The following is a 15,198-nucleotide window of genomic DNA, read 5'->3' as shown; positions in this document are numbered from 1 at the left end:
TGTCCATTAAGATTACTACCGCATAATGGGAACTAAGGTCTACTATATAAATCTAAATCCCTCCAATAAATTTTAAAAAAGATTTACTGCTCAAAAGTAAAAATATAAATCACTCTCATTTTCTAACTCATTGCTGTGGATGATCATACTCAGCGTGGTGAGAGATCACTATATTATTCTGGTTATAGTACGACGTCTAAATTTTCCAAGTAGTCTCAACTTCCCAGGGGATTTACTACTTCATGTACTTGCCAAGATAGAAGGTATTTCTGCATAATTCCTGTAGCTGAACATTACTGATGCTCTAAATGAGTGGGACATTTAATATGTGTGGCTAGACCAGCTGGATCAGTTATTGACATGAATTATGATTTTTACACCAAACCACTGAAGAGACCCAATTAGAAAATGGATCACTTTTGAAGAGCCAGTCTCCTTAATCTCTCTTATTTACAGAACAGGATTTGGCAGTAGGGGTTATTCACAACAGGGTCAGATAATGACCAAACTAACGCATCTGAATGCTTACAGAGAACAGAGAGCCATTTAAAAGTTTTTTTGAACAAAGTGAGTGACATGATCAAAGAAGTGCTTGGGGAAGGTTAACCTGGCAGCAGTATGTAGAATGTTCTCCATCATGTGATTACAAGAAAATGGGTCTATGGACAGAAAACAGTAAATTAACTCATGTCAGCCTCTGAAGAACAAACTAAGTTCAACAGCTATCAATCCAGACCAACTTCAGGTCCGTTATCCTGAATGCTCATATCACTTTCAAGTCATAGCTTTAAAACTCTGGATCAGAAGGACTTTGCCGAGTATATTTGGAGGTCTGGGGAGAAAAAGAGGAAGGAACCCTGAGAAACTGCAATGCAGTGAGAGGAGCACCTCGTGTGTCATAGCAATGGACCCGAAGAGGACCTGTGGGCCACAGTAAGTGTAACTTCATGGATGACCTTGTCATGGGTCCTGGGATTATTTTTGACTTCCTGTTATTTTCCTGCATACTTTGTTCCTTTCCAGATTATTTCTTTCTTGTGCCTTCTACGCGGATGCTGAGCCACCCAGGCAAGTTTTGATTGCTGTCTATACTGGTACAGTCTGGGAAATTTCTACTCTATCCAGTGCTGAGTGGGTGGGCTGTCATTTCTCAAATAACCTATTACCTGTATATTAAGACATAAGAGCAGCCATCTTCTACCATGCTAATGCAAAATAGTTGACAACTCACTCGTATCCAAAATATTTTCCTAGCCTGTTTAGATGATACAAGGTTTTATTTTTGTATTGTTTCAAGAAAATCACCAGAATTGGGAACTGCTCGCACATGACAAATCCATGATTTTGGTACTTATATTTGGGCATCCAGCCAGGTCTCTTTTAAATCAGGGGTGAGGATACTCTTGTCCTCAGGGCAGCCCAGCCTTAAGACTTTTTACTGTGCCCCAGTTCTGCACGGCCTGTCTCAAGGCGTGAACCAATCGGCTGGAAAATAAACAGGCTGGGCAGCTGAGAGACTTCTGAGCTAATGCTTATCTCAGAGGAGATGAGTCTCTCTTACTTCATGTTTTTTCTTTGAATTTCCCCTCTCTTATTTATTCATTCAGCAAACAGCCATTGGGACTCTATGGTACGCCCATATTGCACTAAGTGTTTGGGATGCAGAGGTAAAAAAAAGAGCGTAAGGTACGTGTCTCATGGGGTTTATTGCACAGAGGGAAAAGCAGATATTAAACCGATGAACAATCAACTGGATATGGAATTAGAAATTATGATAAGTTGTATGAAGGAAAAGAAATGGGATGGATAGGAGAGAGACTGAGATAAATTGATCAGGGAAAATCTCTGTGAAGAAGTGATGTTACACCAAAAGGATTAACAGGCACTAGTCACGTAAAGGGGTTTGTAGGAAAGAACATTACCAGCACAGGACACAGGAGGTGCAAAGGCCCTGGGGAGGGAAAGAGATGCTGGTAAGTGCAAAGAACTAAGTGACAGACTCTCTTTCTCTTCCTTTCTGTTTCTCTATCTCTCTCTGTCTCTTTCCTCATCCTTCATTATTTCTACTTTTCTCATATTACCTCACTTTTATCATATTCTTTTTGATACTACATATCATACATTATTGTATAACACACAAACAGTTTCAGAGAATTAGTGCCAGAATGCCAACCTGTATTTGCTATTACAAGTTAGGCAATACTTCTGGAAGGTCATTTGTGTTATCTACGACTTTAAGTATCACTGCAGGAAAATCACCTAATTTTACCAGTTCCAGAACCTCATAGGAAAAGATGTAAATCCATAAATCCATAGACAGGAATCCACTGACATATCCAATGAACAGAGGGCCTTGATAAAAGCCACATTGCAAGGAAGAACAATGGAGCTTATGAAAGAAAACCAACAAAAGAAAAGAAAGATGAATTGATTCCCTAAATCTAGAACCTGAATGCTAGAAAAAAATTGTGACTTAATGTAAAGTGTAAGACTAAAGCAGAACTTGCTCTTAATCAGGTATCTGTGTTGCCTCTCTGCCCTGGAGGACAAGGCTGGCTTCAGAGACTGCCAGTTATATTACCAATCAATATCCATTGTCTCTTTCTGCCTTAGTGAAACCTCAGTTTTGCTTGGAGTGGTGGTATGCCCAGCTAAAAGACTAAATATCTCAGCTTCCTTTGCAACTAAATGTGATCATGTGACCAAATTCTGGTCACATGGTAGTGTTGTATGGGCCTACCAGAAAGACTCCTTAAAGAGAGCTGACTCAGCCAGGAGGTATGCCTCTTTGGCCCTTTCCTAATTTTCCTTCTTGCTGGCTGGAATGTGGCTATGATAGCTGGAGCTGTAGAAGCTGTATTAAATCACATGGTGACCTTAGAATGAAAATCATATGTTAAGAGAGTAGAGCAGAAAGAAGCAGCTTTAAGGCCTGGTGATAAAAGAACTTCCATACTAGCCCTGAACTGCTCACCTTGACATTCATGTTATATGGACAAGAAATACACTTCTATGTTATGGAAAAGTAGTGTTTTGTGATTTCTTCTGTTTTAGGCATAAAGGATAATTTCTAAAATATGCAGCCCAACCTAACCTTGATTCATAGTTGCATGTTTGATTCAGTTATTATTACAGACAGCCATAATTTATTATTTCCCATGATTCAGTGGGGAAGGAATTAGGGCAGGACACAGCTGGGCCATTCTCCATTCTCTGGTTCCATGTAATGCCAGCTCGAGTCACTCATGTAGCTGCATTCATCTGAGAGCTTGGCTAAGCCTGGACATCCAAGATGGCCACTCAATCTCCAGGACCTCTTTCCATGTGGCCTCTGGGCATTCAGAAGTTTTGCTTGGACTTCTAGAACGCCAGCACGGCCTTAAGTATTGAATAGAAGGAAGAGAGATCTGATAGGTCTTTTATACTTGTTCTCAGGAGTCCCAGAATATGAGTTCTACTACATTCCGTGATCAAATCCAGTCTCAAGACCAGCCCAGAGTCAAGAAGAGGGAAATCAAGTCACCTCTTCATGTTAGAAGCAGATTCATAAACAAGAATGACAGGAATAATTGGCAGCCATATTCGAGGACCACTTTACCAAATTAGTAAAAATAAAATAATAATGTATCACCAGCCTTTTTAATCCCTCTGCTACAAAACTGCCCACTGAGAATTAGGTGGAGAAACTGAAAACTTATCCTAAGAGTACTCTAAGGCTGGTGATGCAGGATATGGCAGAGAGGTTCCTGGGGGAGGTGAAAGGCAGGTCACCACCACCAGCAAGGTGGCCCAGGGTGCCGCGGATGGCATCAGTATGGAACAAGACACAGCAGAGGATACTAGGAGCAATAGCTAGGGCAGAACGATTCTAGAATCACAGGGACTGGTTCAAATTATATACGAGAGCTTCCTCCTCTCTCCTTTAAACCTCTTACTTCCATCTTCTAGCCTCAGCACAGACCCCTGAAGAGACTTTAGGGTTTGCGTCCTCAATTTGGAAGATGGGTCAATGCATCAGGTGTACCTAGTGGTATAAACTGTTAAAATGACCATCCTAAGATCCACAAACTGGTGATGTCTGAGGGACATTTAAGTTACACAAAGATATAATATTTGCATATTTTTCTCCTTAATTTAAATGTAGGTTTATTTATATAGTTTTTCCCAAGTATACTTACACACAGGAAAAAGTCTGAAAAGGTATATATAAAATTTTAATAGTTACTATCACTAGGTTATGAAATTACTAGGTGAACTATTCTTCTCTTATCTACATATTTTTAAAATTTTTCTAAATTAACATGTATTATTTGCCTAATTTTAAGTGCAGTTTTAGTAAAGATATGAAATTAACTATTTCATATTTCCTTGAGGAAAAAAAAATGAAGTGACTTCTCACTTATAAGTCGACTTTGACTATTTTTGCAGCAAACTGGTCGTCAACATTGGCTCGGTGTAATAGTAACACTCTTCCACAAAGACTCACAATCCCATGATATATATCTTGGGTGTTTCAATGACAAAGATTAAAGAAATTTCAAAAGAACCACGAGAAGGTTGAATTATTGAAATGGTAATGAAGACATGCCCTCAGAGAAAATTGCAGGGAGTCTTCACAGCTTTTAAGTCTTCATCTGAAAGACCTTTGCAGAATAAACAAAGTATTCGATTTCTGTTTCTCAAAAGGGCTGCTGGAATTTGAACTGATGCTCCCAGAGAGTATTTAAGGCACCAGTTAGATCACTAATCTGTATAATTTCCATTTGATATCCACCTGATCTATGTGTCCAAAATAAAAAGTTTTATGTAATTTCAAAACAAATGAATCTGCATAATTAGTCTATAGATGTATAAAATGTTCAATGAAGTAGGTTGGCCTGAACAGGAGGGGTAATATACTGATAGGAAGCATTGCATCATATTTACATTAAAAATTCACATTTCTACATATTTTAAATGGTGGTACCTTTAAAAGATGGTACTCCCAATGAAGTAAACGTTTTGGATGTTTACTATCCATCTCTTACATGTCCCTGTGATACAGATAATTACATATCTCCTTTCTTTAAAAAAAAACCCTATAGAGAACAACCAGATATTAATATCTTAAATGACTATAAAGTTACCTCTAGAAATATTTTGAATATGATATAAATGTATATGAATGTGTGTGTGAAATAAATGAGAGGAAAAACCAATAAACAGATAAATATCAAGATAGATAAATAGATGATAGACATAGATATTCCATAAACAACATACACTAGCATAAATGTACATTTATCAGGCCAAAAATTCCACCCATAATCAACATGTCTCCTAATAGATGAAGAATTATGCAGATTTTTAATGTTCGCTTATTAGTTTGACCTCTAAAATTATTTGAATGCCATGATATAACAATCAGAGAAAACTTCAACCTTTTGTGTCACTCCTGGAACACCAGAGAAGAGAGATCAAATACCTTGACCCAGATAGCTGATAGTTTTTCATTATGATTAAATTATTTTTTAAAAGTTGTCCTGTTCAGGAATGTGAACATGGCAGTCTAATTCCCATGTAGTGTGCTTGGGCTTTCATATGTTGTCTAATACCCATAGACCATATACTATAGGCTACAATAAATTCTACGTTGGCAAGTTCTTGAAACCTTTGAAAGGGAAAAGTCAGAAATTATGATGAAATGAGAATTCTGTTAATCCCCTGGGGAGAAAAACGGCACGTGCAAATACAATGCCAAGGTCTTCTTATAGTTTGCTGTGTTTTTGCCTAGTTTAATGACCATGCGATGTAAAATTGTTGGTGCACCAGCCTATCACATGGTGCTGAGCTTGTATTTCCTCAAACTTTTAGACCAAAGAGCAGTTCCAAGTTGAACTTAAGGGACACTAATTTCTTAACAAGTTTCTTTACCCAACGCTCACTCAGAACATTCTTTCCAAGTCTCGCCAAATGAACAGTCCCCACAATTTTGATCCTAGTTTTAGCATGGTTAGGTTATTGTGATAAACAATCAGTTGCTAAAAGAAACTGACAGGGGCTTCTCTAGTGGCGCAGTGTTAAGAGTCCGCTTGCCGATGCAGGGGACTCGGGTTCGATCCCTGGTCTGGGAAGATCCCACATGCTGTGGAGCAACTAAGCTCGTACACCACAACTGCTGAGCCTCTGCTCTAGAACCCGTGAGCCACAACTACTGAGCCCGTGTGCCACAACTACTGAAGCCCACGCACCTAGAGCCGGTGCTCCACAACAAGAGAAGCCACCGCAATGAGAAGCCCACACACCGCAGCAAAGAGTTGTCCCCACTGACCGCAACTAGAGAAGGCCCGTGTGCAGTAACGAAGACCCAAAACAGTCAAAAATAAATAAATACATTTATATTATAAAAATGAGAAACTGACAATGCAATATGTCTAAAAACTCTGTTGATAAGATTCCTTGATCTAAATTTATAGATCTGATATACATTTTCATGGCAAAGTTTAACCGCAGAGTACCCATGGACATGATAACAACAATGTTCCAACAGCTTGATAGTTTGGGTTTTAAGAGAAAAGAAGACAATTGTTGTCATCTCAGCATACAGAGAATATGAAGCAATAAGAGTCCAAATCTTATCAAGACTCATGCAAATCCAATACATGAGGAATTTCCCCAGCTCTGGACTGGCTTATTCATTCATTCATTAAGCAAAAAATGTATTGAGTTATCAGCTAGCAGAGACTATGGTGAGCCCAGTGAAGGGTACCGTGTTATAGAAAACACATCTTCTGCTCTAAAGCTCTTACCAATGAATGCAGACAATAATGTAGTAAGTACGGTGATAGTTATGCTGGTGCTCTGACAGCCAGAGGAGAGAACAACCTAAATTTGCCTGGAGGAGTTGGGAATGGGTTCAGAGTAATGACATTTGAAATGGGCCCTGCCAGATGAGTAGGAGTTTACCAAAGAAGGTTGTGAGAAGGACATTCTAGGTGGAGAGAGCAACAGGAGCATGGAAGCTTAAAAGAGAACTGAACATGGAAAACTAATCAATAAAGTATACCTAAGGTGAAAGCGAAAGGACATGAAATTAGCGAAGAGCTACTTATATCTTTTTGGAACCGGTAGTATGGAGTCATTTAAAAGATGATAGCAAAAAGAGGTTTGTGCTTCCTTGTGAAGGCTGTTGCGTATTGCAGTGTTTCACTCCTTGTGTGGTAGGTAGATGGGTTACAGATGTGTTGAAATATTGGTCTCTTAAGCTCTCTTTGGGTCAGCCAGCAGAGTCCGGGTGGTCAGAGATGCCAGATGCATCACCTTTGGCCAAGAACAGCTTCTTCCATTTGTCAAAGTGCACTCTAAAAATATTATCATCTTCTATACCTGTCATGGGGTGGAAAAGATTGTGAATCACTGGCATAGGAAGCTAAAGAGTATGCATTTTAGGCATTAGAGAGTCCCTGAAGGTCTTAGGCAGGAAAGTGGTGGCAGCAAGAGACTTTAGAGATGGGAAGCCAACCTCAGAGGTTATTACAATAGCCAAGAGGCGGGAGGGTGAAGACTTCAGCTGTTTCTCAGCTGTGTCACTTGTGAGCACTTTGTGTCATTCAGTTAAACAGAACTCATGTTCTGTGTGGCAAGGACTTATCTTAGAGACACAGAGACGCTGGGCTGTCACAGCAGGACCACAGAACTGATTTTTGTAAAACGGCTTCCTGTTGGGAATAAAAGAGAATATTTAGGTCTTACAATCAGGCTTTGGCTCACAAAATTACTACTTTGAGCAAAAAGGGTGAGACCAAAGCTCTGCTCAACCTTTTGGGGTGGAGGCATGTTTCAAAAAGTAGCTTCTAATGAACTAAGAACCCAGTGGGCATATTGGCCCAGCCTGTGACCCAACCGATTGTCCATGAGAAGAAACTGTTTTGATAGAGACTAGAATGTAAACTCCATGACAGTAGGAATTTGGTCTGTCTGGTTTATTGGTCCTCATTGCCTAGACTAGGCATGAGACGTGTAATAGATATTTGTTGAATGAGAGGATGATACCACGATGTTGAGTGTTGACATGTAAATAGTCTCTGGCTCAATTCCTGGGGAATATTCTCGTTTTTCTAAAGAAGCGATCATAAATTCAAAAGATAGATATGTGTGGAGAGATAGAGTCAGAGAGAGAGAGAGAGATTGATTTAATTTATTTAGACTAAAGTACCTGAAGAATGAGATGAACAATGGAACTTCAATTCTACTTCCACCACTCAGCACTGATGGCAGTGGCTGCCTCTGAAAAAGTGGCTGGGAATAAAAACAGCAGCTAAGGAGTGACTAAATGACAGGAATGATGAAACCCAGGAGGCATAGCACCAGCAGTGCCTTTGGCAGCGGTCAAAACACATAATAAATTTTCAGTGTAAATTGCGAGCTGTGGGTATCCCCAAGTTGGGAATGCGCATGGAGATGGGGAGAGAGAAGGTAGGAATCCAGGAATAACAATGCAATAGTGGGTGAGTACTCAGAGAAAATTGTTATTATCCTTCATACTCATGGGTATGAACTGAAACTGCTGGCGTAGTTCAGGGAAACAAGGGTTACACATGCATTCACAACGATCTGAATCTGCTGTACGCCAGCTGTACCAACACAGAGCCAGTGAAACAGACCATAGTGTGGAAAATATAGTGTGATTTACTTCTGTCAACTTGTAAAGCTAAGACAGATTTCTGCAGCTGCACTGGACCAGCAGAGATCCATTGAGCTCATTAAGATGTCAATGGCCAATCATGTGCACCATGTTTTTCTAGGTCTACAACTCTAGCCACAATTCTCAAGTCCAGAATCTTCTGGAAATCCAAATTTTTTTTATTTTTAATACATTTGATGATGGAACTGATGTAAGGTTACTTTCAACTTTTGTCTCACTTACTCTCAACATCCACACCTTTTGCTGCTGAAATTTAACGATTGCATGCTACCCCAGACACTGCTGGAAGTATCACTTAATGTATGGTACGTGCACCAAATTACCTTTCTAAAATCCTAAACTTTCTGTATTCTGAGGCCTATTTTGCCTCAAAGGATTCAGATAAGGGACTGTACACCTATATTCTATTTTTTTCTCCTATAGAAACAGTCTTACTTTGGATTTAGAAGCATTTCATAGTGATTATTTTTATTGAGCCTTTCCAAAAATAGAGTTGTGTTTCTATTCTTAAATTTGTAATTGCCCATTTCTATGCCTTCCAAAATTAAAAAGAAAAAAACAGTAATAATAACAGCTAACACCAAGTGCTTACTATGTGCTAGTCCCTGTGCTAAAAGATTTAGATCTGTTTTCTCTTAGTGACGTGTAGCTGGGCCCAGCCCCTGGCACCTTACAAAGACCAATGACAGGGCTTCCCTGGTGGCGCAGTGGTTGAGAGTCCGCCTGCCGATGCAGGGGACACGGGTTCGTGCCCCGGTCTGGGAAGATCCCACATGCCGCGGAGCGGCTGGGCCCGTGAGCCATGGCCGCTGAGCCTGCGCGTCCGGAGCCTGTGCTCCGCAACGGGAGAGGCCACAGCAGCGAGAGGCCCGCTTACCGCAAAAAAAAAAAAAGACCAGTGACACATGTTTGCATTCCCCTTGGTTCCTGGTGACCACTGTCACTGAATCTTCTTTAGAAGATTAGACCTCTACACTAAGGCTTCCAAGTAACTCCAACAGCACATATAGGGAGGGTCCAACTAGACCCCATGAGATTCCTGAGCCCCTCATGTTACCTTGTTCTTTCTCTTCATAGAATTGATCACATTGGTCATTGCATTTTTGTTTTTCTGTCTAATGCCATTTTCCCCACCATGAGGTGAGGATGGTGTCTATTTTAGTGACCATGGTTTCTGGTGCATAATAATGGGTTTCAGTTAATTATTGCTATGTAATAATACACCATACCCAAATGTAATGGCTTAAGAAGGAAAACAAGGTATAATTTTCACAATCCTGAGGGTTTCTAGGCAGCTCCTCTGCTGGTTTCACTTGAACTCACGCGGTACACGGCTGTACCATGTAGGGTGGCTGTACTGACACATCTAGTAGTTGGTGCTGGATATTGATTGGACTGGCCTCCTCGTGTAGAAGTCTTGGGGTTTGAAGAGAGCATCAATAGAAGCATCAAAGCTTCTTACGGCACAAGCTTCAGAGCCCACATCTTGTCACTTCTGCCACATTCTACGGGTCAAAGCAAGTCACCAGGCCAGTCCAGACTGAAAGGGATGGAAAAAGATAGCCCACCTCTGGATGAAAGGAGCAGGAAAGGGACATGCATACTGGGATTGGGTGGGATTTATGGCTATGCAACAATTGCTACATTCTACCTTCTTGTCACATATTTCTCACAATCCTCCCACATGTAAAATAGCCTTATTCCTATCCCAGTACCTGAAAAAATCTCATTCCAGGTATTGCATCGGGCTTGAAATTCACCAGCTTGTGCCTTACTTTTGGTCCACATGAGATGAGTTTTCTCTGTGGGGCCCCTCTGCTCTCCAGAGACCTGTGAATCAAAACTATAAGGGGGACTTCCCTGGTGGCACAGTGGTTGAGAATCTGCCGTCAATGCAGGGGACACGGGTTCGAGCCCTGGTCTGGGAAGATCCCACATGCCGTGGAGCAACTAGGCCCGTGAGCCACAACTACTGAGCCTGCACGTCTGGAGCCGCGACAGTGAGAGGACCGTGCACAGCGATGAAGAGTGACCCCCACTTGCCACAACTAGAGAAAGCCCTCGCACAGAAACGAAGACCTAACACAGCAAAAATAAATTAATTAATTAATAAACTCCTACCCCCAACATCTTCTTTAAAAAAAAAAGACTTAAAAAAAAAAAAAAACTATAAAGGTATCTGCCCTCTCTCACCCAAACTGCTAAGGTACAATGGTGAGGCAAAGAAGAGGTAACTACACTGAACACTCCTTTCTTAAAAAGAGAAAAACTGGAAGCGCATAGTCGCTGGTCTGTAGCAATTGTGAGATCCAAACAGACACATGTTCAGGGACAGGGAATGTTCCCTGATTAGGGCCTATTTCTTCTCCTTTGGAGTGGTTCTCTAATCCATTTTGTTCTTACATTCTGGACTGCTTGCTTAGCCCTCTGAGAGGTCTTTCTCTTTCCCTAAGAAATAGCCCAGGTTTGCATCTGAATAATTCTCTCAGTCTGTTTTGCACCTGTAGGAATTTGAGGTCCAGAGGCTTCTTAAACTGTGTCTGTCCCTTTTAATTTGAATTGACACAGCTCCTTTAAAAATCCTTATGGGATTTCTATGGATCAGACTAAAGTCTACTCTATTAGACAATAGCCAGGCTCACTATTCTTATCAAAACTAGCTTCTTTCTAATTTGAGAGATGTGTCAAATTTGGGCGATGTGTCTGGATTCATAGAAGATCTTTTTTTTAGGTGAGAGGTTTACTAGACACCACCTTAAATCATTCTGAGGTTTTATGAAAGGGTCTTATAACCACACCCTTCATCTGATCTTGCCCCTGAGGCCTCATTTTATTGAATGCGGCCTGGAATTAATTTTTATGCACATTTTAATTTTCTTTGACAGTCTTTTCCAGCCTAGCACATCCTGGGTCTTCTATATTGTCTTTAAGTTCTAATGCAAACGGAAAGTTTCTTTCTTTAGTTAATTTCTCTCTTCCTGCATTTTATTATACACAGCTATAAAAAGCCAACTCACCTTGTAACATTCTGCCCAGAAATCTCCTAGCCAGATCCACCAGTTCATTAGAAAAAGTTCCTATATTCCAAGTGTAGCAGGCAACATTTACCAGTTGTTTGGCTACTATATAACAAGGGTGGTTTTTTCTCCACCCTCCAATAGCAATTTCCCTCTTAATCTCCCAGCATTTCTAGACACCAATCGTTTTCTCACAGCTTCTCTAGACACCAACCTCCCCCATTACCAAAGCCAATGCCACATGTTTTAGATTTTTCTTATGACAGCACCCCACCTCTATGTACTAACTTATGTTTTAATTAACTATTTCTGTTTAACGAACCACCCTAAAACCTAATGGCTTAAACACCAATGACTTCTTACTTCCTATAGAGTTCTGCAGGTTGGCTGGGATGTTCCTCTGCTGGTTTCATGTGTTTGTTCATGCTGGAGTGTTGTCTGAGCTGAGAGGTTCAAAATGGGCTCACTCTTAGGTCTGATGATTGGTATTGACTATGGCTGGGGAGACTTCATTCTCTTTTACATGGTCTCTCATCTTCTGGTAGACCAGACTGGCTTTCCTAAATAGTAATCTCAAGGTATCATTCCAGGAGGGCAAGGGATGAATCTTCAAAACATTATGAGGCCCAGGCTCTGGAACTTGTATAATATCATTACTGCCACATTCTTTTGGTCAAAGAGACTCAGGTTCAAGGAGGTAGAGAAACATCTATCTCTGCACGGGAAGAATGGCAAAGTCACAATGCAGGGGGATATGCACACTGAGATGGGAAGAATTTGTGGCCACTGAGCAGTCTGTTTAACTGGAATCTATTGAGTGAGTGAATACATAACTTTTATTTGGGGTACAAACATGGCCTTAGTCCCTGATCTCTGCTTCTTGACTCCAGCTCCAACTCCATGGTAATATGTTAGTGGTGGGCTCTGAGATCACACTCGTAATATGAGATTTCCCAAATGACTGTTTATTCTCTGATCTCCCTACTTTCTTAATTCTTGTCAACAGTGGGGTCTTGAATATCCTATCTCTGCTGTTCTCTGTGTCATATTCTAGAGGAATATGACATATTCCTCTCTGGAGGGACAGAGAGATCTGGTTTAGAATCTTGGCTTTACCATTTATTCATTATGTGACCTTGAGCAGGTTATTTTAACGATTTGAAAAATCTGCTTCATCAGATGTGTAGGATAAAATGGCACATTGATTTAAAGTTCCTGGCACATAGTAGTACATTAATGAATGTCAGTTTTCTTCCTTTGTCTATGTCACTAGATACTAAACTACATCTTACATAAGATTAGGACTATGGATTTTACAGGCAAAAGTCAGCTGTTGGTAGTTTGTAAACTAAGAAGTTACAAAAATAAAGGGGATTGGGAAATAAAATTCTTAGCTATGTGTGACTTCTATATTATGGTATATTATATGCTTCTACATTATTCTGCATTGTACGTATAATTTCAGAGATTGTGAAGAAGTATATTACTATAATCTCAATTCAGTAATAGATTATCCAATTGATCCCTAAAGATATGTTTAAGATACTGGAACATTAGGGCATTGAACAAAATTACAAAGTTGTGATATTTGATATTTGCTGATTTTAAAAAGGGCTATGAAACAGTCACCAAGGGAAAACCCAAAACTTTGCAAGACTTTCCTACACATACATATTTTTAAATTTTGCTTTTTTTAAAAAAAATACATAGTATAGAAGGAATTGCAGTCTTATCAGTGTTTTGTGTCTCTGATCCAACTTTTCCTTCACATACCATATATAATCTGAGGCTTACAATAGAGTTACTCGAAATAAAATGAAGACTAAATATGAACCCCATTTCATAATAAGAATACATAATAAATCTTGCTTGTTGTTGAATTGTAAAGATTGATGGCAAGGAAAAGGTCAAAGATCTCATGACAATCTTGCAATGACATACTTGAGAAAATTCTATAAAATGAAAAATCATCAATTATGACCCTGGCACATCTAGAATTCCATAGATAAGATATTCAGTTTGACTTTTTGTAAGGTATTTCATCCATGTGAAATATGTCAGCTTGGTCCCCAGTTTGAGCTGAATATGTTCAGTCAAACAGTAGTGACCTCACTTAAGTTAATATCATCAAAGTAATGTTTTTCTTCTTTTGCACATTTTTGAGTCCAGGAAACTTTTTCACTGTGTTTTTAATGCCCCAGAACTCCTAGACCTGTGGGACATGAAGGTAATGGAGCAGATACAAATGAAACATGTCCATCATGATCATACTTTTCTTCCAAAAACCCACAGGGATTCAAACAGTTTGAAAATCAGTGGCCTTGTAATGTAGGTTTACCTCCAGTGTAGGAATCCAAGGGAGACAGTGTCAACTGGTCTTTAGGTTTCTACTACAAGTTTTCCATTTTTCCAAAGAGCAGATGAGTTTCTTAAAAAGCCATGAAGTCATAGTGTATAAACCCTGCATAGGTGCTTATACATCTGGACCTTCCTCTGGGAAACTGTATGCTATTGAAATAAAAGTACTATGTGAGCTGAAGCCATATAACATAGACACACACATTTACCCCAGGAATGACAAACTCTTATGTTGTCTATTTTTTTTTTAAAAAAGCCGATCATTATTCCATTCTTCATATAGTCCATCTCCAAATGTATCTTTGGGGATACAGGTGGTATTCTGAGGCATATCAGAAATAATTCAAGTAGCACAGGCAAAGCTCTTCTCTGGCAGGAAGCTAGGCCTTGGATTCCAACAGTAACTCAGCAGTAAGAATCCAGTATAAGAGTTATTAAGTGGGCCACAAAAACCTCCTCTCAGTAACTGCTACCTCTTCTTCCTCTATGCCTTGAATAGAAGAGCATGAGAAGGTCCCATACTTTGTGATTTGAAGCAATCAATGTGCGTATTACCTATTTAACTGTGAATTTAAAACACTCTTAAACATCATCTTCCTAAAGCTTTATTTCCAGATACGTTAGCACTTTTTAATTGATCTTAGGAAACTCAACAAAAGCTATTATGTTTGTTTAAAAAAAAAGAAAAAGAGAATCCTCTAGTGAACATGTAATAGTGAGTTCTAGAAAGCCAGATAATTTCTTTGCTTAATAATAGTTTTCTTTCCTCTTGGCTGCAGATTCTCATAACTAGCACCATGCCAAACATTCGAAGATTGGATTATGGCCTGTCGTACTTGATTATTTTTGTCAGCATGCTGACCCGAGGTGCCCTTTTCTTGTGTTGTTCCTTCTGTTTCCATTTTTCATGTCATCCAGCTTTTCATCTTGTCAATCAGCTTTTGACTTCCTGATTAAAGTGTCTGTCACAGGAGCAGCCTGGTCTCCAGTCAGTTGTTTAATTTGTTCCTCATGGCATCCAATTGAGTTATTCATCTGGCCCAGCTGTTCCCAAGTGCTTCCAGCATCACTTTTTCATGTGTTTGGGTTTAACCTCTATATCTGTGTACAACAGTGTGAATTGTTCCATTCATACTGTTG

The sequence above is a fragment of the Delphinapterus leucas genome, chromosome 11, assembly GCF_059928025.1.
Source record: "Delphinapterus leucas isolate spDelLeu-1000000601 "Yukka" chromosome 11, BTC_Dleu_Yukka2, whole genome shotgun sequence".
Taxonomy (NCBI): domain Eukaryota; kingdom Metazoa; phylum Chordata; class Mammalia; order Artiodactyla; family Monodontidae; genus Delphinapterus; species Delphinapterus leucas.
Note: the sequence above shows the minus strand (reverse complement) of the source record.